The following is a 25,281-nucleotide window of genomic DNA, read 5'->3' on the forward strand; positions in this document are numbered from 1 at the left end:
TTTCATTTTAATCCATTATGCAAATGTATATTTATATTCCATGTTATAATTATGTTACATATTTCCTTCAATTCTTTTTTCCTTCACTATTTTTTCTTCTTTGTCTCCCTTTTTATCTAATTCCAACTCAGAAATCTAATTTTCTTCTGACCATTACCTTCCTAATGCCCACCTCTTTTTAGTTCCACATTTATTTTCCTTCCCTATCACTCTAGGTTCCTTCTCCTTTCCCCTTTGCTTACCCTGCAAGTTCTTAATCTATGCACCCTTCTATGAGCCTCTCCTTTATTCCTCTCTTTCCTTCTTATTTGTTAATACAAAGAACCTCTATAATTACACCTTCTCTCTTATTTACTTGTCCTCTTTTTTCTCTATGTGTCCTTCTAAGATTCTTTCAATCTTTATCCCTCATTGACTTATGTCCTTATAATAAAATTTATCCTACTATATTTATGCATCAGTCCCTCTTTTACCTAGATTCTATGAGAATAATATAGGAACATTACCATTCCTTTGTTCCCTCCTTCTCTTTGTTATATTATTTCTTTCATCTTGGATATTTTAAATGGTATAATTATTCCAATGTATCCCCATTCAATTTTATTCTATTTTTAACTCATTCTATTATATTCTATTTGACCTCCAAGCTTGTATCTCTAAATCCTCCTTCAAACTCTTCAGTTAATTACAATATTGTTAAGGTCCAATCATACTGCTTTTCCATATAAAAAGTAAACATGTTGACCTTATTGAATTCTTTGTAATTGGTCTTTCATGTTATCTTATATTTCTTCTCATTCTTGTAAATCAGATTTTCCATTCAGTTCTGGTCTCCAAGAATTTTTGAAAGTCTTTAATTTCTTTGTGACAATTTCTTTTCTTCACATTATTTTTCCTTAATTTCCTTGATATTTTAACCTTTTCTTCTTCAAAATGAATTTTTAATTACTTCTCTTGTTCTGCAAAATATTTTCTAATGTTATTGGTATTTAATTGAATAAGTAATTTAATTTAAATGTAATTGTCATTTTAATTATATTAACATAGCCTACACATCAGCTATTTAAGTTTTTTCAGTTATTTAGGTATGACTTTATTTGTGTAAAAGTTTTTTGAAATTGTGTTTATATAGTTTTATTGTTTCTTCCACCTGGTAGATTCCCAAGTATTTTAAACTATTTATCCTTTTGTTAAATAAAATTTTTCCTTGTATCTCTTCCTATTAGACTTTGATGGTAATATATAGACATGATGATGATGATTAAGTGGGTTAATTTATATCTTGCAACTTTGCTGAAGTTTTCAATTATTTCAAATTTCTTTTAAGTTGATTCTTTAACAAAGTATTCCATCAAATTTTATGCAAAGAGTAAAAACTTTATCTTCTCATTGCTTTTTCCAACTACTTCAATTTATTTTTCTTCTCTCATTCATAGCTTGTCAAATTTATTGACACATCGGGATAAAATACCTCATAATTGCTTTCATTTCATCTTCTTTGATTGGGAATTCATTCTTTTCATTTTTGATACTAGTAACTTAACTTATTTATTTCTTATTCAAAATAAACTTCTCCAATGGTTTTTCTCTTTTTTGTTTCTTTTCATAAAACAATTTCCTAGTTTTATTTGTTAGTTCAATAGTTTCTTACTTTCAAATTAATTCATCTCCCCTTTGAATTTCAGGATTTCCAATTTGATGATTAATTTAGGATTTTTCATTTTTTCTTTTTCTATTTATTTTTAAGTACATACCAAATCCATTGATCTATTCTTTTTCTATTTATTGATATGTGATCCGCTTCTATGTAATGGTATAAGTTTTTCCTTTATACTGCTTTAACTGTATCCCATAAATTTTAGGATATTGTCTATTTGTTTTCATTAATTTAAAAAAAAACTATTGATAGTTTCTTTGATTTGTTCTTTGAGCCACTCATTCAGAGGATTAAATTATTGAATTTCCAATTAATTCTCAATTCCTTTATTGCAAATAAATTTTAATTTATAATGACATGGAAAGTATGCATTTAATATTTCTGGTTTTTTCCTTTGGTTATCTGGTTTTTATGCCCTAATATATGGTCTTCTTTATGTGTGTGTGTGTGTGTGTGTGTGTGTGTGTGTGTGTGTGTGTGTGTGTGTGTATGCTTTAAAGTACCATGTACAGATGAGAGAAAGTTAAAAACCTTTCTATAAAAATTCAGTTTCTCTAGGAGTCTATCATATCTAATATTTCTAAAATTTTATTCGCTGTCTTAATTTTATTATTTATTTTTGTTAGATTTATCTAGTTCTGAGGAGAAGTTGAGTTCTTTTACTTATGTAGTTTTATTACCTACTTCCTCCCATGACCCATTTAATTTTCCTTTAAGAATTTAGATGTTATGCCCTTTAGTGCAATATGTTTTGCACTTTACTTTATTGTCTATGGTACTTTTGAGCAAAATGAAATTTTCTATCTTAACACTTTAATTAGGTGACTGAATATACATGTATACATACATACATACATTTATGTATATATGTATATATAACTTTTACTTTCTTTGAAAAGATGTTTGCTTTTTTTTAATTTAACCTGAAGCACAATAGATTCTGCTCTAACCCCTTATTTTTACTTTATGTATAACTCCCGTCCAATTCTGTTTCCAATAAACAATATATTTTTGGATTCTGGTTTTAATCCTTTCTGCTATCTGCTTCAATTTCATAAGTGATTTCATCATATGTGCATTCAGTTATAGTTATTAATTATTGATTTCTATCCACTCTATTTCCCTATATTTATACTATACTTTCTCTCTTTTTATGCTGTCCTTCCTCAAAAGTCTCCTTTGCTTCTAACTACATCCCTTTTCCTGCCCTCATTTTTATGCGCTGCCCTCCTCTTTTCTCATTCCTCTCATCTCCTGTTTCCCTCTAGGGTGTGAGAAATGTTTATATCTAACTGAGTGTATATTATTTTCTGAGATAATTCTGATGAAAATAAAATTAAAACATTGTCTACCACTCATCCATCTTTTTTTCTTTGTAAAAGCTCTTCCTTACCTATTTCTTTTATGTGAGATAATTTCCCACATTTTTCCTCTTTGTTTCCTTTCTTGAAGTGCATTCATCTTGTGCTCTTTTATTTTTTTTGTTTAAAATCATTAAAACAGAGTGGAGCCAAAATGGTGGAGTAATCCTCTGTAGTTCTGAATGCTCCTCAACGAAGATTAAAATATCACAACAAAATGAATACAGGAGTGAAAGAATGAACAAGGAGACAGAATGAAACAACTTTCAATAAAATAAAAATAGAAAAGGTAAGCATCCAACATCTGTTGCACTGGGGTGAGAGGAGAGCAGACCCAGTAAAAATCTATGGCAAGGAGGGAAGAAAAAGCCAATAGTGAGCCACACACCCCAACCCCATATCTGCTGAGTGAAATTTGAGAAACTATGCCCAAGCCAACATCCAGATCCTGAGACCTTGCCTGAGAAAAAAGAGGTAAAAGCAAACCTATATCCCTTGAAATTTCAAACCAGTGGAGAACTCTAACTCCAGCCCATGAAATTCTAATTTTGGCTTTGGACAAGGACTTAATTCACACTTTGAGGTGGCTGATAGTACTAAATAGTAAATACAAGCCAGTGCCTGATTGGATCAAGTACCCAGTGAGACCAAAACCCTGAGAGACTAAGCTTGAGGCTAGAATTTGATCAGTCCCTGACCTGATCAAGATCAGAGTGAGATCAAAAGCTTATACCTAAGCCTGAGGCAAGTCTTTAAACTACCAGCATCAGGAGGACCAATTGAATCAGCATGGGGAGGGATTCTCAGAGCTTTCAGCCTTCAGATCATCACATCATCCCCTCAAGACTACCTATAATTAGATAGGGAAAATGAGCAAACAACAATAAAAGCATCAAACACTAAAGAATTTTTATAAAAACAAAGAACAAGGTACAGACACAGAAGGGTACAGTGAAACCAAAGTCCAAAAGAAAAATATGCCTTGCACACAGATTCTGAAAGAACTCAAAAAGGACTTCAAAAAACAATGAGGAGTGGCAGAGGAAAAGCGGAAAAAAAAATGAAAGTGATGAAAGGAGAAAGAAAAGTGATGCAAGAAAAATGGGTCAATCAAAAAAGAATAATCAAAAACTGGCAGAGAAAAATCAAGACTTAAAAATCAGAATTGACCATCTAGAATCTAATGATTTAATGGGAAATCAAGATATAATAAAGCAGGATCAAAGGAATGAAAAAATAGAGGAAAACATGAAATATATTATTTTTAAAAAAGAACTTACCTAGAAAATAGATCTAGGAGAGATTATTTGAGAATAATTTGACTACCTAAAAGCTATAATCGAGAAAAGAACCTTGGATGTCATATTACAAGTAAGTATCAAAGATAACTGCCCAGGGGTCCTCAAACAAGAAAATAAAATTTAAATTGAAAGAATTCACAGAACACCTCTAGAAAGAAATCTTCAAATGACAACTTCTAGGAATATAATTGCAGACTGATAGATGAGCATTTTCTTTCCTTTGGCCCCCTCTTTGAAGAGTTTGCCAATCACTGGCCTAGATTAACAAAAGAGGAAATAGAATACTTGAATAATCCCATCTCAGAAAGAAAAATTAAACAAGCCATCAAGCAACTTCCTAAGGAAAAAACCCCAGGGCCAGATGGATTCACAAACAAATTCTATCAAACATTTAAAGAATAACTAGTGCCCATACGATACAAATTATTTGACAAAATAAGCAAAGAATGAGTAGAGTCCTTCCAAATTATTTTCATGACACGAAATGTTGTTTATACATAAGTCAGGAACACCATAAATAAAAAAAGTTATAAAACAATCTCCTTAATGATCATAGATGCAAATATCTTAAATAAAATACTAGCAAAAAGACTACATCAAGTTATCACAAGAATTATTAACTATTACCAGGAGGGATTCATGCCAGGAATGCAAAGATGGTTTAATTTTAGGAAAACCATCCACATAATTGACCCTATCAATTACCAGACAAAGAGAAATCATGTGATTGTCTCAATAAATGTAGAAAAGATCTTTGACAAAAAAACACCTATTCTTTTTTTAAACTTTTATTATTATTCATTTTTAACCTGTTTACATGCTTCATGCCCCTACTTTCCCCTTTACCCCCCCACCCCCCCCGCTCTACCCCCACCCATGGCCATTGCACATTTCCACTGGTTGTAACTTGTGTCCTTGTTCAGGGCCTATTTCCATATTGTAGTTAGTTGCATTGGTGTGGTCTTTTCTAGTCTACATCCCCAATCATGTCCACCTCAGCCCATGTGTTCAAGCAGTTGTTTTTCTTCTGTGTTTCCTCTCCTGCAGTCCTTCCTCAGATTGTGGGTAACGTTCTTTACCATAAATCCCTCAGAATTGTCCTGTGTCATTAGTGGTCTCAGGGGCTGCTTCCACAGCCGAGCTTCTGTCTGCACTGGGTCCTCACTCAATGTCCTAGCTTGAGCTGGAGATCTTTATTCTTGCCTAGGGCACTGCCTTCACCCACTCAGATCCCTGCGTTAGAGATCTTTGTCCACGCCTGGGGCAATGTCTTCACCCCCTCAGACTCTCAGGAAAGTCTGTATGCCCCCCAGCTACTTGGGGTCCCACCTCTTGCAAGCTCACAGGTACAAGCCCTGGGGCTGCTAGTGATTTGCTGGTTGCCCCAATCTTGTTTTTATTCTTGTGTGTTGGCCTTGGCACTGTGCGTGGTGTGTGGGGGGGTGGAGGGGATTCTTCCTCTCACGTTTTAGTGAGAGCTGTTTTACCCCTTTATAGAGTGGAAATGCCCCGATTCTGCGTACCTTCAATGCTGCGCCCTGTTTCCTTCATTCGTCTGGGTTCGTTTTTATGTCCCCTTGAGGACATAATGAACAGTATATATTTAAAACCATCAGCAAGTATCATCTATAATGGGGACCAGTTAGAAGCCTTCCCAATAAAATAAGAAATGGAGGAAGGACACCAATAATCACTTTTATTATTTAATATTGACCTTTGCAAGCTAGTGTTCAATAAACCCAAAGACCCCTGCTTTTGGGATAAGAATGTGCTATTTGACAATAAAGAATGCTATTCACGTCCAGAGAGAGAACTGTGGGAACTGAAATGAAGAAGAAAAACATATGATTGATCACATGGTTGGATAGGGATATGATTAGAGTTTTGGCATTAAAAGATCACTTTACTGCAAATATGAATAACATGGAAATAGGTTTTGAACAATGATACATGTAATAACCCAGTGGAATTGCTTGTCATCTCCAGGAAGGGGAAGGAGAAAAGGGGGAGGGAAAAATCATCAATCATGTAACCACTGAAAAATCTCCTAAATAAAGAAATTCTTCACAAAAAATAAATTAATTAATTAAATAATAAGAACATCTCAGTAACTTAGAGAACAGTCAGGTCTAGAGATGGGAGGTCCTGACTTCAAATTGGGCCTCAGACATTTCGTAGCTGTGTGACACTGAACAAGTCACTTAACTCCAGATGCCTAGTCCTTACCACTCTTCTGACTTAGACCTTATACTTAATATCTGTTCTAAATCAAAACCTGAGGGTTTAAAAAATAAATTGAAGTGAAATAAAACCATCCCTTCATAGTCAATTCACATCCATAATCTCTGATTATGTATACTTCTAACTGCCCTCATAAAGTTATTGAGAGTTATAAGTATCATCTTATCATGTAGGAATATAGTTTAATTTTATTTGGTCTCTTAAAATTTCTTTTAAATTTTTTGACGTCTTTTGATTTTTTTTTGAGTGTTGTATTTGACAGTCAAATTTTCTATTCTGCTCTGGTGTTTTCATTGGTAATGCTTTAAGCCATTGATTCCCAAAGTGGGTGCTACTGCCCCCTTGTGCATTTAGCTTTCCTATTAATTACTATTAAAATTTAAAACAATTCATTTCTGGGGGGCTAAGTAAGATTTTTTTCTGGAAAGGGCATGGGAGGCCAAAAAAGTCTGGAAACCACTGCTTTAAACTGTTCTATTTCAATAAATATTCATTTCTCCTGAAGGATGACAATTAATTTTGCTCTGTAGGTTTTTTGTAATCACAACTCTTTTTACTTCTGGAATATCATATTCCAAACTCTCTGATCCTTTAGTTTAGAAGTTTCTAAATTTTTTTTTCTTTTTGACTATGGCTCCATGATATTCAAATTTCTTCTTTCTGGTTGCTTGCAGTATTTTCTTCTTGACCTGAGAGGTCTGGAATTTGGTTATAATACTCCTGGGTTTTTTGTTTTTTTTTTCATTGTAGCATCTATTCCAAGAGGTGATTTTAGGGTTAAATCAATTTTTCCTCTCTATGGTTCTAGTTTAACAGATAATTTATTTTTAAATAATTTATTAGAATATGATTTATAAGGTCCATATTTTAATCATGGGTTTTTGGTAGTCCAATAATTCTTACATTATCTTTCCTTAACCTCTTTTCCTAATCTTCTGGTTTTTTTAATGAAATATTTCAGATTTTCTTCTTTTTTCATTCTTTTGATTTTATTTTATTGGGTTTTGGTGCCTCATGGAGTCATTACCATCCACTTGACCAATTCTGTTTCATACGGGATTATTTTCATTGAGTTTTTGAACCTCTTTGGAAAATGAAAATTTTTTTTTCTAATTTTTATAAGGTTCTTATCTTTAATGGATTTTTGTGCCTCTTTTAGCCATCTGGCCAATTTTTATTTTTTAAGTGTTATTTTCTTCAGTACTTTTTGAATCTCATACCAAGTTGTTGATTCTTTTCAGAATTTTCTTGCATGACATTTTTTATCAATTTTTCCTTTACCTTTCTTTTTGAAATCCTCTTTGAGCTTTTTTAAGAATACTTTTTGTTTGTTAGCTTGTTGATATAGTCAATTATGTGGATGGTTTTCCTAATGCTGAACCATCCTTACATTCCTGGTATAAATTCCACTTGACCATGATGGATAACCTTCTTAATTACTTGCTGGAGTCTTTGTTAGTATTATACTTATCATTTTTGCATCTATGTTCATTAGGGAGATTGGTCTGTAGTTTTCTACAATTCTGAGGGAATTATGGAAAAGAACTCTACCCACATTCAGAGGAAGAACTATAAGTGTGGAAACACAGAAGAAAAACACCTGCTTGAACTCATGGATTTATAAAGACATGATTGGGGATGTAGGCTCGAAATGTCCACACCAGTGCAACTATCAATAATATGGAAATAGGTCTTAATAGATGACACATGTTAAAACCAGTGGAAATGCACGTTGGCTATGTAGGGTTGAAGGGGGGTGAAGGGGAAATAAGAACATAAATCATGTAACCATGGAAAATTTTTCTAAAAATAAGAAAAAATTTAAATGGAAAAAAAATTCTTTTTGGAGGCCTGGAAGTCAGCCTAACTTACCCACGTGACAATACAGAGTGTAAGCTGTCTGTGGTCTCAGGAGATCCTTTAGCACTAAGTTCAACGCAGGAACTGCCTCAACAGGATGTAACTAACATACTTAAAAAGAGATAGTGTCTCTCATCACTTCCTGTGGGTCCACCTCTAATTCAAATGGACAAATGGCAGCCTCTACATTGATTTGGACTGCCCAAAGGGCAGTCCCTTATTCTTGATTTGTTACTTATTGTCACATGTGGGAAATTCGTCTCCCCTGCCCACTAAGGAAGGTGAGGGTGACATCATTTCTAGGCCTAGGATGAGATTTTTGACTATGAATGGGCTAGAGTTAATTCCATTTACACACCTAAGAATACTTGTGGTTTAAGGAGGAAAGAAATGTTTTCCTGGGGTGTTGATGGGCCACAAAGGAATCAGAGGCCATGCATTGTAAGTAGCTTATTCGGCAGATAACACAGGAAGCACCTTACAGAGCTATTACCCCACAGATCTAGCAACTGCATCTATAGTAAAGTGAGAATATGATCACAGTCCCAGCATCAGAAGAGTACTAAGGCTGGTGGCTATAAAATCACAAGATTCCATCCTGGATAAAATACCAGAGCATAATCTGGGGAATAAGTAAACATAACTCTCCACCAGGGATATCACCTTACAAGCACCAAAATCTTACAGAAATCAGAGAGCAAAATCTGAAAATAGTAGCAGGAAAGGCCTGACTCTTGGGAGCAGAGTTCAGAATTAATATGAACTTAAAAATTGAGAAACGGGCTCAAAAAATGAGAAAACAACAACATAAAGAAACTGACTACAAAATTTACTTTTATGTCAAAGATGATCAAGAAAAAATCAGTAGAAATCAAAATCTCAAAATCAAAATTTTACTTCTAACTATTTTGATTTTGAGATTTTGATTTCTACTGATTTTTTCTTGATCATCTTTGACACTATCTCTTTTTAAGTATGTTAGTTACTTCCTGTTGAGGCAGTTCCTGCGTTGAACTTGGTGCTAAAGGATCTCCTGAGACCACAGACAGCTTACACTCTGTATTGTCATGTGGGTAAGTTAGGCTGACTTCCTTGGCCTACCTAGGCGGCTTCCAAACTCTGCCTATCTGGCTGTTCGGCCTTATGGCTTTCAGCTTCATTTACTTAGCCTTTTAACCTCTCTGGTCCAGGCCTGACCAGGCCTGGACTAGCCTCTCCCTTTCTCTTTATTCCTATACTTTTACCTTCCTGATTGTAAATAAACTTATCTCAACCTGATGCTGACTTGGGTCTGATTTAATTATGGAATCAATCTGAACTGTTTTATATATATCTATTAAATACCTAAAATTTCCCTCTTACATTGGTTGGAAAATATTTCCAAGCAACTTTTTATGTTGTTGTTCTGTTGCTCAAGAATTTGATTAGAAGTAACATTTTAGAGTTGTTTCAAGAGGAATTTGGGAGAGGTATGATGACTACTTTTCTTCTCCACAATCTTGGCTCTACCTTCAGTAAATCTCCTTAAAGGAAAATACTTTGAAATCCATACTGTACTTGTGTATTTCCTGAACATATTTCCTTCATTATTTTTTTTATTTTAATGTCATTTTGTACTTTAGATTATAAACAGCTCCTATATAAGATGGGATTCTTATGATTCTCTCATACTAACATGAATAAATAACTAATAACAGAATAACTCACATGTATTTCTCTGATTTACATTATTTTAAGACAATATCATTGATCTATTATAACCAAATTTAGACACATTGTTGAAATCTCTTACATATTGAGTAAGGTATAAACCTGAGTGCCAGTGGTATTGGTTTCCCTGAACAATTATGTTTCCTATCTTATTTTTATGATAATTTCTATGGAGTCAGTTATTATCTAAACAATTATGTTTCACAAAATATATATTTTATATAATCAATTAATGGCATCAAGTAGGGAAGATTGTAGGCATCATGTATGGAAGTCTAGTGATGAGTGATTGGATCTGAGGGCTTTTGCAGCCATGGAGAGAGTTAGCTTACTAGGGAGACTAGGACCTAGAGAGAGAGAGTGAGATAAGAAGAAGGACAGGAAAGGTTGGGGCCAACATGGCTGAGAAGGACCACATGGAAGACTCAAGACATCATGATTGGTGGCTATGATCTTCGTTTATTATGACAAAAAGAAAGACTTTTATAGAGAGTAAAATATTAAGCATTATAACATTTTGAGAGGTTTTACTTTCCCACAGGATAATGTTTATGAAAATGCCTTTACACATGAAGATTATCTGGGTTGCTATTACAGACATAAGCACATTGAGAAACAGTGATTACTAATCTGTTCTTAGGTAAAGGTAGGATTGGTACTTTCAGTCATGTTACAAGGACTTCTTTGATCTTCAGAGTGAGGGAGGACTCAGTGCTTAATGATGACCTTTGACTAAGAACATCAGTGCCTTTATGTGAGAGATTGGGACCTTGCCAGAAATCTCAGGCAAGTATGGCTGCTTTCCTCAGTGGGTTTCATCTGACCTGAGCTCCTCCTATAGCAGATCACTAATACAACTGAGAATTTCTTATGAAAAAATACTTTTCCTTAATTTTCTTCAGTCTCAGATTTTCAAAATCTTATTTCTGAAAATATCTGAAAATCTGAAAAAAGATTTTCAAAACATCAGAATTTTCCTATTACAATCTGATTTATCGAACACTGAATTTGATTGAGAGGATATTGATTAAAATCCTGACCCTGCTTATTAAAATGTATATGACTTTGGATAACCTAACTCACCCCCAGGGACCACATTTCTCTCATCTATAAAATAAATGCAAGATGTATACTTGTCTTTTTTTTTAAAATCTAAGATAAAATTAATCTCTCCCTTATTGCCAGTGTGAATAAATATAACTGAAAGATCTAAAAATATTAATATGTTAAAAATTCATTTTGTTCTTTGTAATGTTTGTTCATTATGTTTTTTCTCTGTTCCTCTTGATGATCAACTTTTCCAGAAACACCTCATCTACATTAGGTTTTTACAAACCTCTGAGTTTTTTTCTTATTTATTATACCCAAGGATTTAACTATGACATGGATTGATGTCAGTCATAGGCTGGACTCCATAATATTCCTCTTTCTTGTCATGCTTGAAATAAACTCACCTCAACTTGTCATTTATTAGCTATTGACTATCCTTATGATATCTACCTTCCTACTTATTAAGCCCTGTAGAGATAATTTGGCATTAACCTACCGTGAGCTGCTAGACAAGTACAAGGATCAAGTTAGAATTAAGCCACTCTTGCCATTGCATATAAGGATGCTGATGGAACTTTTGATGAGTACAAATGTGTCATCTATGACAAGTCCATGTCTTGGAGCCATAAAGCCATTTGAACATCAGCAGCTCTGCATGCTTGATGCCATGTTGGTGCCACACTCTGTTATTAATCTCAAAAGAGATGTTGATCTTTTTGATATGGTTCCTGGTTTTATGTTTATCAGTATGTCATTTGACAATGCACTGCCTGCCAAGGGAATAGAATTGAATTTTAACTTTAATCTCTGATGTATACTGTCATTGCATTGGGCTTCCTTTTCTATGTCAGCATGTAACTGAGGCCTTTTTAAGTTAAATGTCAATCTGTCACTGTACTAATTTTGCAAAACTGCTCAAATATTTTTATTGGTTTCTTGTTTGTTCACTGTCAGAGGACACCTATCCCCTGTAACAATTTCTGATTACCAAAATAGCAGTTTGCTTTAGTCAAAAAGAAACAAGACCTTTAGCCATAAGAAATTAAATCTGGTGTCAACTCTGCCACTAACTAGGTGTATGACATTTTTCATGCCACTTAGCCTTTCTGAGTCCCAGCTTCCTCATGTCTAATAAAAGGAAATTATAATCAATGGTTTCTAGTGTATTTTCCAGCCTTAAAATCTATGACCCTCTAGTCCCCAATTTTTCAATAGTGATTACATCCTTACAAATGAAAAGAGTTTCTTGGAGGATAGAAAAATCCTTAGGTAAAGTGTTTTAAATAGAAATGCACTAATTACCAATCTTTACTTTCTTTATATTGCTGGGGCTGGATGGTTCAGACAGGATATAATGATACTCTAGCTAATTTGTAGGCTTTAAATTTCAAATATCTATGACAAGATAAATTTATTTTAGAATCACTACAGTTTAAACCTATTTCAAGCCTTGACGATGTGAGTCTATATTATGGAAAGGGCACAAAATGTTCTCTTCTCTCCTTTAGAACTCTCCAATCATATCCAATTCACATTATTACCTTTCCAAATGTGAAAGGAACAACATTTATTAAGCCTATGCAAAATGGCTCAGGCTAACTTTTCCTAAGGACCTCCATGATAGAGGCTAGGCTACCTTTTCTTTTAAAGATGTTGAAACCATTCTCCAGAATTAATTGTCTTGAGGTACTAATATTTAGGATATTGATTAGCTTTAAGGAAGACTGAATACAATAAAGCCAGGGACTTGATTAACTCCAGCTTCTCTCTCTGGCTTCTCTCTGCATACCTCAATAGAACAAAAAATTATACAAAATACATGAAAGCAGTGCTCAATTCAATCAATGTGGTATTCTTGTTGTGATAGGAGCAGCAATTTCCTGAACCCACTTCACAGACAGCCCTAGATTCCCTGACACAATTTCCTTCTTCGTGCAACCTGATTCCTCCCAGTATCCTTTATACCCTCTTTGTGTGGAAGCAAGTAGATGATGCCTTTCATATTTGGTGGTCACTGAGATCATAGGAGACAAATCATCAAAACTTGATGAATTGACTAAACACAGTTATAGATGGAGATGAAAGGGGACACCAAGAGGAGTTAAGAAGCACATATACCTTCTGTGATTGGGAAAATTAAACTTCCTCAATTAAATGTTCCCTGACTTCTGAATGATTAATTTAATCACAATATTGAACCTAAACTAACAAGGCATAGAAGTTACAACTGCTCCTATAAGATTTATTTAATATATTTCCTTATTATAGCTAAGTGCATTTCCTTTTATTAACGGGTAAATAAACAACAAGTATCTAATTTCATTTTAGTCTTAAGAAATGAATTGCCAAGGTGTTGGCTAGGTTTTGTCAATTAGGGAAAAGAAGAAAACAAAATGAATAGAAGAAAGTCACTAAGTTGAGTTAAAATAATTTTGATTCAATACAATGTGATAAACATTTATTAAGTGCCTAATATATGCCAGATATTGTGATAAGCTATGGGGATACAAATAAGAAAAGGAAAGACAATTCCTCCACTAAAGGAGTTGACACTTTAATGGGGCAAGACAGCATACAAAAAAAATCAGAAAATGTGTAAGGGTTGGAAAAGGAAGGACCTTACAAAGAGGCATGATGATGATGGTGTCAAATACAAGCAGTGCAGCTCTTGGGAAATTAAAAGTTGTCTGGCCTTCTTAGCCAACTCTATAGAGAGATTTTGGGAAAAAACTTTTTATTCTGTATTCCAGTCCTCTAATCAGAGGGGCATAGGAAAATGAGAAGTCTTATAAAATGTGAGTACCATTATTGATCCAGTCTCTTGGGTGTTGGATAACCTGATTCACTCTTATCTAATAGACCATATATTTTTAACTTGTTTTGTTGATATTGTACCAATTGTAAAATTGATCCTTAAGAACCGTTCTTATAAGTTTAATTTAGTCACTCCTTTGCAAATACATTTTTTAAAAAGGAAAAATGTTTAAGTAGGATTTAATATATTTATTTTTCTTTTATTTGAATATCAGATTCTTCATCTTTTTATAGTGGTAAACATTCAGTTGGTAGGAAATATGTTTTTAAAATCTCTCAAAATATTGGTTTAATATGTGTGGATTAAGCTATTTTATCATTATATTGTTCAAACAGCTAGCTATGAAAAAACTTCATTGGTGAAATATCAGAAATCCTTTAAATTCAAGTTCATATATAATGAAACATACAAGAATGAGAGAGAGATAGAGATAGATAGATAGATAGATAGAGAGAGAGAGAGAGAGAGAGAGAGATGATAGATCCAAAGACTGCTTTGTTGTAAAAAATGAGGAAATATATGATTTCAAAAATACAGGAAAAAAGTTTATATGAACCAATTTAGAATGAAAAGAGAAAAATGGAAATACATATGCACACACCTACATATTCACTCACACATACATATACAATCACATATACATAAATAATTTCTATCAGATTGGATGTATATATGAATAAATTGACTATGACATTCATATTTTCATATTATTGATCACTATTATTAAGAATATATAATAATATTATTATAAAAACTGAACAATTTTAAGGCATTTATAATATGATAAACAATTAGATGAGCAGAATTAAAAGAACAATTTATAAAGCAATAGACAACATTGTAAAACACAATAATAAAATTATTAAAATCTCTGATAAATTCAATGATTATCCATGATTCCAGAGGTCTGATGACAAAGAACAACCTAATGCATCTCCTGACCAAGATAATGGATACAGGAAGCAAAATAATTTTTTTGAACAAAGCCAACAAGTAGAGTTGAGTTTTTTTGCTTGTTTATGTCTATTTGTTGCAAGGAACTTTTTTTTTCTTTTTGAAGTGGCAATGAAAACGTAAGGAAATAAATTTCCATCAGTAGAAATAAGGTACCCCAAAATTTTATGCAATTTAAAATTAATAAAAATATTCAAACTTTTCTGTATCTTTGGGAGCAAGAGAGAGTTGTAGATATAAATAAAACTATGGATACATCTCCTAGTATTTAAGAATGTATTACTCATTAAAAACAAATTCAATACCAGCTCTGAAAGAGTCAATATAATAAGTTCTAAAACAATACAAGTTTGCTGAAGAGCTTTTGAATTCACTGTTGACTAACTGAAAATTGATTTGTGATATACTGGGAAATAAATGTTTTCTCTTAAAAGATTGGATTAAATTCTGAGAAAGGAGAGGGAAATACTGTGCATCCAGAACTGATGAAAGATTTTCAAAAAAAAATCTCAAAGGGAGAAAGAAGGAAAACAAGCACCTAAGATGAAAAACAAAAGAAAATATAAATGTGGCAACTTTGTAATCAAGGCACTGACTGTATTGACAGTTTGGACTGGTACAGTAAGATATTCTGTAGGAAAGGTTTCTCTCTGACACTTCAGTTAAATACCTCCCAAATAACAGTTTAATATAAAAACTTTTTAAAGTGTGAAAACAAAGATGTTTGACTTGAATAATTTTAGTTTCATCAAAGGTTCTAACTACTCTAAAATTGCATGGTGAAGAGGTAAGAAACAGAGAAGAATAAAATAATTTGATTTAATTAATAGTTAAATCAAAATTCTGATAGTTCTCTATGCTGTTAGATTAATTTTAAAAATCATTTTCATTACTGTATTTCTTTGTTTTGGGGTAATGGATATATCATGTGACTATCTAGTAGAACATTTTTGCTTTTATTTTTCAATTTAAAAATCTTAATGATTTTCTCTGAGTCATTATTTGAAAAAACAAAATTATGAATCTTCTCAGTTTTCTACTTCTAAAAATTATGTATTTATGCAATTAAATGCAATATTTGCATTATTTTTCTGCCCAAGTGCTCTCTTTTATTAGTCATACCATAAGCCCATGAGTAAAGTTTGTGTCAGTGCTTGGTTAATGAAACATGCATATAAGAAGATAATTTTAAAAAAATAACCTTTATTTCATAAAAGTGGTACATGGAATTCAGAAAATGATTTAGTAACCTTTTTTTTTGTCTTTTGTTGCTTTTCAAGTAGACAAACACAAAATTAAGGGCTTTTATAAGTCACTCCATATAAAACTGCTTGTAAAGATATTATTTAACTTGTCAATTGGCTTCATAAAACAAACAAGTATTTTTCCAAAATAAGAGTATATGGGAGCTTCAAAGTACTTGTTAATAGAAAGCAAGATTGTGAGAAACTGCCAGATTTACAAGAACTCCTTGTTAACTAGGGTATTGACTAATGGATGAAGCCCTTAAGGTAAATTTTATCTTGGCAGATGGAGTAAAAATCTTGAAATATTATCCATTGTGTCTTTGGCATTGATTCCAGGCATCAGTGAATATGCCAAACATGCGAATTACGTATTCCATTCTAGGGCACCACCATATGCCCAACCACCCAAACTCCTCACCTAATTGTCATCCTTGACTTCTCATTCATATTTAACTTAACGTCTTATTTCCAAGTCTTGTTGTTTCTATGTTAAAATATCCTTTGTATGAGTTTCAATCTCTCTACTCAAATAGTTGCCACCTTTTTGGAAGTCCTATCCATTTAAATGCAATATTCTTCTGGTCAATCTCCCACCTCCAGGTGTCTTGCCAATCTAGTCCATAACAAAGGCTGTAATTTTGTTAATGTTCTGCCTAGTCATTCTACTGATGAATATTTTTTTTTATTTTCCTGAAATCTCCAGGATTAAACATATAATTCTTTATTTAGGTTTATGAGATTTTCAGTCTAGTTGCTTCTTCTATTTCCAGTGTTTCTTATACTTTACTCCACATGGGAATGTGATCAACAGCACTGATATTGTTGTTCCTTGTATAAAACATTAACTTTTGCTTGCTTAGATTTTTAGTGACTGTCCCTTATGTCTGGACTGTTAACTTTTCCTCATTCCTTCCTTCAAGTCTCCACTCAGATCTTCTCTTCTACAAGATAATTTCATTTCTTCTTTTCCCTCCATCATTCCCTAGTCCTGCTGATAGTACTTTCCCTTTGAACTACTTCTCATTTACACTGTATCTATATCATATTTACCTAATTAGTTGTTTGCTGGCTCTCCCAATAGAAAATTATTTCTGAGAGGATAAGGCCTGTATTTTTTGTCTTTATTTGTTTCCCCAGTCATGAACATATTGCTTGGCATACATTAAACTCTTAATTAAATATTATTTGGTAATAATAATGATTAAATAATCTTTGGAAACAATCCTTTTTAATTGTTGTCCTCCTGATAAAACCACACACATTTCAGCATATTAAATGAAGACTGCATAAAATTTTGAAGAGTATACATAAAGGTGAACACATTGATGTGTTCTGTTGTCCAGTTACAAAAAAGATTTAATGGAGCAACATGATGTTGTTTTTGTTGTTCAGTAATTTCAGTTATATGTGGTCCATCATGACCCCAGTTGGGATTTTCTTGACAAAGATACAAGAATAGATTTCCATTCTGTCTGAAATGATTTTACACATAAGGAAAATGAGGCAATTAGGATTAAGTGATTGCCCCAGAGTCATATAGCTACCAAGTATTTGAAATAAGGAAGACGAGTCCTCTTGACTCTGGGACTGGCATTCAACACATTGTGCCATCTAGCTACCCTAAACATATCAAAATTATTATTAAATATTATTATAGTCATATAATAATAATTAATATATTATTAAATATTCAAGGCTGAAATCATCACCCAAATTTTCCAGCTATGTAATGAGTAACTAAATACTGTTTTTGCCAGAGTAAGTCAACAGGTATAACTGGAAGTTGGAGCAGCAGATTACCGCAATACAAATGTTTAGCTTTTTATCAGAGGATTTGGGTTCAATTGCCTGTTCATTTGCTTAATACTTCTGTGACTTGGGTTCAATTGCCTCTTCATTTGCTTAGTACTTCTGTGACTTCTGTGCAAGTCTTCTTTCAATGTTTATTTCTTCATCCAAAAAGAATGATATTAGATAAAATGACTTCTGAAAATCCTTCAGTTCTAAATATGTGTTGTATTATGAAAAGCTTCAGTATTCATAACCTTTTTACTCTTATAGAAATTGTCCTTCTTATAAAAGAATATATCTGGGTGGGAAGCATGACTTTTATCATCATGTTTATATACAAGATATCCATTCTAATGGTTGGAAATTTCAAGGGGTACAGTTTTAACTTATTCTTGGAGAGGCTATAAGAGTGAAAAGGGGAAACATAAATTTGGTGTCTGTTTAATCTGTCTCTATGTAAGCAGGTAACATTCTTGCATCTTTCTTCATATTTAAATCATTAATAATTTGAATTAATTATCCTCATCTTGTCAATGAATATCATCCAGTTAGTTACTGGCAGATCTGGAATTAATATCTAGTTTTCCTAACCTGAGAACAGTGATCTTCCATTATAATCATTGTCATAGAGACAAACTACAGTAATGAAAGCAATGTCTAAGTTGTATGTTTCATAAATAGGAAACATTGATTTGGTTTCTTTGTGAAGAATTAATGAAGGTCCTGTAACAAAGAGTTGGCAGAGAAACAAGAATTTTGTATATTCAGAAAGATCTGTTTAAAGTCCAAGATTTTCACTGAGCTCTAAAATAAAAATATGCTATGAGGCTCTTTTCATCTTCCCATAAATGTTCTATGTCCCATGTGCATGGATGTGCTAATGTCACTTTTTAGTTTCTAATGGCATATTTCCCCAGGAAATGTCAAAGTTTTGTTTGGCATCAATTTGTAAAAGCATTGTCAACATTGAATATGAGGATGAATTTCACAGCCCTCCAGCTGGTTCTTCTGACAGTATCAGATGATCTCTGAATCAACACTGTTGGCTCTAGAAACATGACTATTCCTTTGACTGGAAAAAATGTAGATAACATATTCAATTGATGGATTTTGGACTTCTAAGCTGTTTTTCTCTTTGAAATTACATATTATAATGAAATTTGACAATAAACAAAACACCAGGTGATTATAGTTTGATACATTTATTTTTAATATTATCATCTTATAATATGTGTGTGATGGTCAGAGAGATAGAAAAAAAGGATTCAAAGATTCATTAGCTTCCACTGAGTAAAAAATTTCCCACAATATAAGGGAACTTTTGGGTGGAGAAGCTTTATCTTAGATAGCTGCTTTGGGAGAGAAATGGAATCAGTCAAATATTTAACCAAAGCAATAGGAACATCTATAGATGGATGATTAATTCATCTGCCACACTACCAGAATATTTGTCTCATTTAATGCCACATCTCTACTCTTGAGAAAACCTTTTTCCCCCAACATGCCAACCAAGAACAAAACCAAAATTTACAGTTTTTTTTCCAATGCATTCCCCATTATATAAATTAATAATATTTTCCACGGCTGTGAAAAGTATGGAATTTTGTGTCTTAGGATCTGAGATCTAGTCTAAATTTATATCTTGACATCTGTGTAATCATGAGCAAGTATATTATTACTTTCCTATTTTTTAACCCAAATGTAAACTAAGAATAAATATATGGGGCCAACTACCTCATAAATGATTGATGATTGGTTGATTATGAAAAATGTACAATTAGGAACAAAAGACTCACAAACAAAATTCTCAAAGCATAAATATTGACTGCTATGAGTCAGACACCAAGAAAATGTTTATGCTATATACATGAATAAACTTATTAAAAAGTACTCAACATGTTTGCATATTCTTCTTTAAAAATATCCTTATCTTCCATCTTAGAATCAATACTGCACATTGGTTCCTTGGCAGAATTGCAGTAAGGGCTAGGCAATGGGGGTTAAGTGACTCCCACAGGGTCATATAGTTAGGAAGTGTATACGGTCAGATTTGAAAGAACCCAAGACCTACTGTCTTGAGATCTGGCTTTCAATCCACCAAGCTACTAGGTACTCCCATATATTCTTCTTAGATTGTTTTTCCTAAGACCTCACCATTTTTTATGTTATTTTTTTTGAAAATTTCATTATTTCATCCCATTATTTCCCATTTGTTGGTTTGCTCTTGTATTTTTATTTCATTTATTATAAAAATTAGAAACAATCATGAAGTTCAATGTAGACAATCATATTTATTTGATAACGATTTACATTAAATTTGATTAAATTCAAAATGAATCATATTTTTAATTTATCTACATGTAGTCATGCAGAATAGTCTGTTCATAAAATTTCACTTTTTTTACTCACATGATCTTATATATTCTGTTTTCTATTTTTAGCTTTGTAATTTTCATTTCCAGATTCCTTTATATTAGTTAAATATAGCTATCTTAATTGTTTTATAACTAAAAAACATTTTAAAAGCATTTATTAAGTGTCAGACACCACATTAAAGCTGGAGATACAAAAATGAAAACAAAAAATATATTTCCCTAGAGGAGTTTATATTCTAAAGAGGAAATACAATACAATAAGACTAAAAAGCATGTCAGGAAAGTTTCTTCATTGGGAGCATGGTAGAGAAATTAAAGAAGTCCCAAAGTTGTAGAGCTAGGTGAAAAATTATGTCAGTGCTGAACTTTCTCTTTAAATGAAAGTATTTATTTATTTATATATACATATATACATACATAAAAGATATAGAGAAATCATGTGCAAAGTAACCTTGGAAGGGAATGATCTAGCAGCCTAGAAGTCAAGGCTAGCCTATGAGGGAGTGAGGAAAGGCATCCCACAGATAGTGGTTGTTGTTTCTTACAAAAAAAAAAAGTATTGTAAGAGACAGAGGTAAGAAGGGAAAACATTACAGACAAGGAAAAAGAGCCAACCCAATGTCACAGATATGGGAAATTTGGCACATGGTATGTAAGAAATAGAAAGTTAGCTTTGGATGGGAGTTAAAATGTTAGAGTAAAGGAACCTCTGGTCTCCTGATAACTACACATACATACACATGCACACACACACACACACACACTCATGCCCATGAGACACATGCACACACAGAAAAATAAAGGAGAATAAGAGGAACCACATCTCATTGAGTAAGAAGAAACAATAGCCCAGGCAACCCAGCCTCTGTGGGAATCAGAAGAACTTGAAACAGCTAAACATGCTGCTACTCTGCCAAAGGCAACAGATTTGTGGAATGGGAATGAGCCCAGCCAAAGTCATTCAAGACCAGTATAAAATGCAGAGAGGACAGGGTAGGGAACTAGCCCACCTAAGCTCTGCCACAAGGGTAGCAAAGGCAGAAACGACAGGAAACCTATTAACTCCCAAGTGGCAGCAGAGTACCAGAGGCATCAAAGCAGCAAAATGGGGGACTGGTCCAGGATAAGCCTCTCCTCAAAGGTAATGGCAGAAGAGAGGGCAGGAACTCAGGCACTCCCACAGGGCAACAGTGTACCTGAGGCAGCAGAGCCCAGAGCAGAGGACATGCCTAGCCCAAGCCATTTGATAGGACAGGAAAACAGTAGAATGGAAACCAGTCATATGAAACAATAAAGGGTGTGATAACACAGTATGAGCTAGACAAAAGAGCTGCAAACCTCCCCCAGAGCAAGCCAGCAGGGTCATCCCTTAATAGACACACCATAGGAAATCCAGATCTATCCCAAGTACCAGAGAAGACTACTCTGCAAGCTTGAAAGAGTGTTCCCTCTACCCCAGGAAGAGATAATTGACAGAAAGATAATGTAAAAGTTAAAAAAGAAAGAAAGAAAAGAAAAGAAAAGAAAAGAAAAGAAAAGAAAAGAAAAGAAAAGAAAAGTGAGCAAAAGAAAAAGAAAAGTTCTGATCTTAGGAAGTTACTTTAGTGACAGGGAAGTCCAAAATACAAATTCAGAAGAGGACAATGATGCCAAAAAGGAAACACATGAAGGCTCAAAAGAAAGTGTGAAAGGATTGTCAGGCCCCAAAAGAACTCCTGGAAGAAATTGAAAACTTTTTAAAACTGAGTTAGCCTATATTACTAGACCATAGAAGTTACAGAGGTGAGTAAAAAAACTTAAAAAAAAATTGAAACCTTTTTAGTGATACTCTAAGCTATTAAAGTTTAAAACAACACTTACACTTCTGGGACATCCTATATAAAAAGACAATAAATTGAGGAAAATCTCAGGCTGTAAAATGAATTAAGTGCAACAGGAAATATATTTAATCTTAGAAGTACTAGGGAGCCAGTGACTTTGAATGGATACAGGAGGGATAACGTGATTATCCCTGCACTTAAAAAAATACTTTTGTAGTTGTACAAAGGAGAGACTGACATGTGGAGAAACTTGAAATAAGGAACAACAGAGATAGTTATTGCAATAAGTCTAGGGCAGAAATGATGAGAGAATTAAGTTATGGTGGTATAGTAAAAATAGTACCAATGTCAAAGAGGGTCAAGATTCAAATCCTTACTCTGCTATGTACAATATTTCAAACTTTAGACAATTCACCAAAATTCTGTACCACAGTTTTTTCATGTTTCAACTATAAAATGTATGGGTTGGATTAATTTACCTCTAAGGTCCCTTTTAGCTTTCTATCTATGATACTATCCCTAATACTTTTTTACTTCAAAAAACAAATAAGTATTGAGTAAATGCCATGGGAAGAGTTAGATAATAGTATGATGGGTCTCCGAATCAAGAAGACCTAAGTTCAAATATTGTTTCAGATACTTACTGAGTGAGTCTGGCTAAGTCTCTTAATTTCTGTTTGCCTCAATTTCCTGATCTTTAAAACAAACTTGAGGGACAGCTGGGTATCTCAGTGGATTGAGAGCCAGGCCTAGAGATGGAAGGTCCTATGTTCAAATCTGGCCTCAGACACTTCCTAGCTGTGTAACCTTGGGAAAGTCACTTAACCTTCATTGCTAGCCATTACCACTCTTCTGCCTTGGAACCAATACATAGTATTAATAATAAGGTAAAAGGTAAGGATTTTTTAAAAATGAGCTTGAGAAGGAAATGACAAACCAATCTGATATTTTGTTAAGAAAACTCCATGGATAGTATAAACCGTAAAGTCACAAAAAGTCAAACATAAATGAACAACAAAGATGAAATTCCAGGGGAGTAGGACTTCCATGTAGGATATTCTTTACAACTATTAATTTAACTAATAAACTATCATTTGTTTCATTATCTCATGTTACTGGACATTTAGATTGCTTCTAGATTTTGACAATGACATCTAATGCTGCTCCGAAAATCTTTGAAGAGGTTTTTTGATCTTATTAATAAATGTGATACTTAAACAGTAATGAAGCAATCATTAGCCCAAAGAATAAAATTTTCTCATAGCTTTTATAGTATATATTTTTAAAGTTCCTGTTTCATAGAATCCTTAGTTTAATAAGGGAGATATGAAAAAAATATTTATAAACAAGATGTATACAAGATGAATTAGAGCTAATCTCAGGGAGGAACTACTAGCATTAAGGAATGTTAGGAAAGTGTTCAGATTAAAATTTTCTGGAGACTATATCTTAATGTATAAGTATTTGTTAAATAATAGAAAACAGGACAAAGAAAGTAATGGCTTCTAGCCCCATGTGATTACCCATTCCTTTAACAAGCCTCCTCCAAGAACTGGTTAAGACCTAAGGGCCTAAGCAGAACTTCTCTTGCTAGATTTTTCTGCAAAAAGACCTTTTTTCCCTCTTGCTATTCCAATTTATGCTATTAGTGATATTCATTTCTGAACAAATCTCCAATTGAAGAACTCAGACCCCACTCTGGTCAAGTGGCAGGTCACTTGGATGCCAGGGACTCAAATTGGGCAAGAATCAAAGGTCTTCAGAGATTTAGGATTCATGAGAACTTTAGAATGCCAACAGTACACCATTTCTTTTCTTTATCCCACTATATTAAGTAGTTCGTTTACATATAAGCAACAGTTTATCTGTTCTTATATCAGAGGGTAAGTAAGGTTGTAGGTTCAAACTTAATATCAAAATTGTCCATTTTTAAAATCTAAAGTTTATCTTGGAGTAACAAAGACAAGGGTTCAGGCTTGTGTCAAATTTTCAGAAAAGGTTTGTTTTTTTTCTCCCTCTTTTAAATGTTTTCCCTTTATTTTAATGACAAATTTCCACATAAGTTTTCCAAAGTTATATGATTTATGTTCTTCTCTTCTTCTCTACACTTCCCAGAGTTGAAAATCAATTCTGTATGAATTATACATGTATTATCATGCAAAACATATTTCCATATTATTCATTTTTGTAAGCAAATAATGTTATAAAACCCAAACTCCAAATCACATAGCCAAATAAAAAGTGATAAACCATGTTTTCATTGGAATTTATACTTCAATAGTTCTTTTTCTAGATGTGGATAGCATTCTTTTTCATAAGTCCCTCAGACTTGCCCTGGATAATCATTGCACATCTGTTAGTAGCAAAGACTATCACAATTCATCATCTCACAATATTTCACTTACTATGTATAATGTGCTCCTGGTCCTGCTAATTTTACTCTACATCTGTTTTCGATGGTCTTTCCAGTTATTTTTTGAAATTATCCTGTTCATCATTCCTTATAGCACAATAGTATACCATTACCATTATCTACCACATTTTGTTCATCCATTCCCCAATTAAGGATATCCCTTTAGTTTCCAATTTCACTTGCTCATTAATTGTTTAGATCTAATTTTACTTTTGTGAAAAGTGTTTTGTAATTGTTTCCATATAATTCCTGCATTTATCTTGGCAAATGGGTTCCCTTATATTTTATATAGCCCAGAGTATAATGTTACTAATTATTTCAACTAGTTTTTAGTTGATTTTCTAGGATTCTCTAAGTATACCATAATATCATCTGCAAATAGTAATAGTATAGTTTCCTCATTGCTGACTTTAATTGCTTTAATTATTTTTCTTCTCTAGTTGCTAAAGCTAGCATTACTAAATAATAAATAATAGTGGTGATAATGGTCATCATTGCTTCACTAGATATCTTATTGGAAAGGTTTCTAACTTAATCCAATTGTAGATTATATTTGCTGATGGTTTAAATAAATAATATTCATTATTTTAAGGAAAGGCTTTTTTATTCCTGTGCTTTCTTGTGTTTAAAATAGAAATGGGTGTTGTATATTGTCTAAGGCTTTTTCTGCATCTATTGAGATAATC

The sequence above is a fragment of the Gracilinanus agilis genome, chromosome 3 (assembly GCF_016433145.1).
Source record: "Gracilinanus agilis isolate LMUSP501 chromosome 3, AgileGrace, whole genome shotgun sequence".
NCBI lineage: Eukaryota > Metazoa > Chordata > Mammalia > Didelphimorphia > Didelphidae > Gracilinanus > Gracilinanus agilis.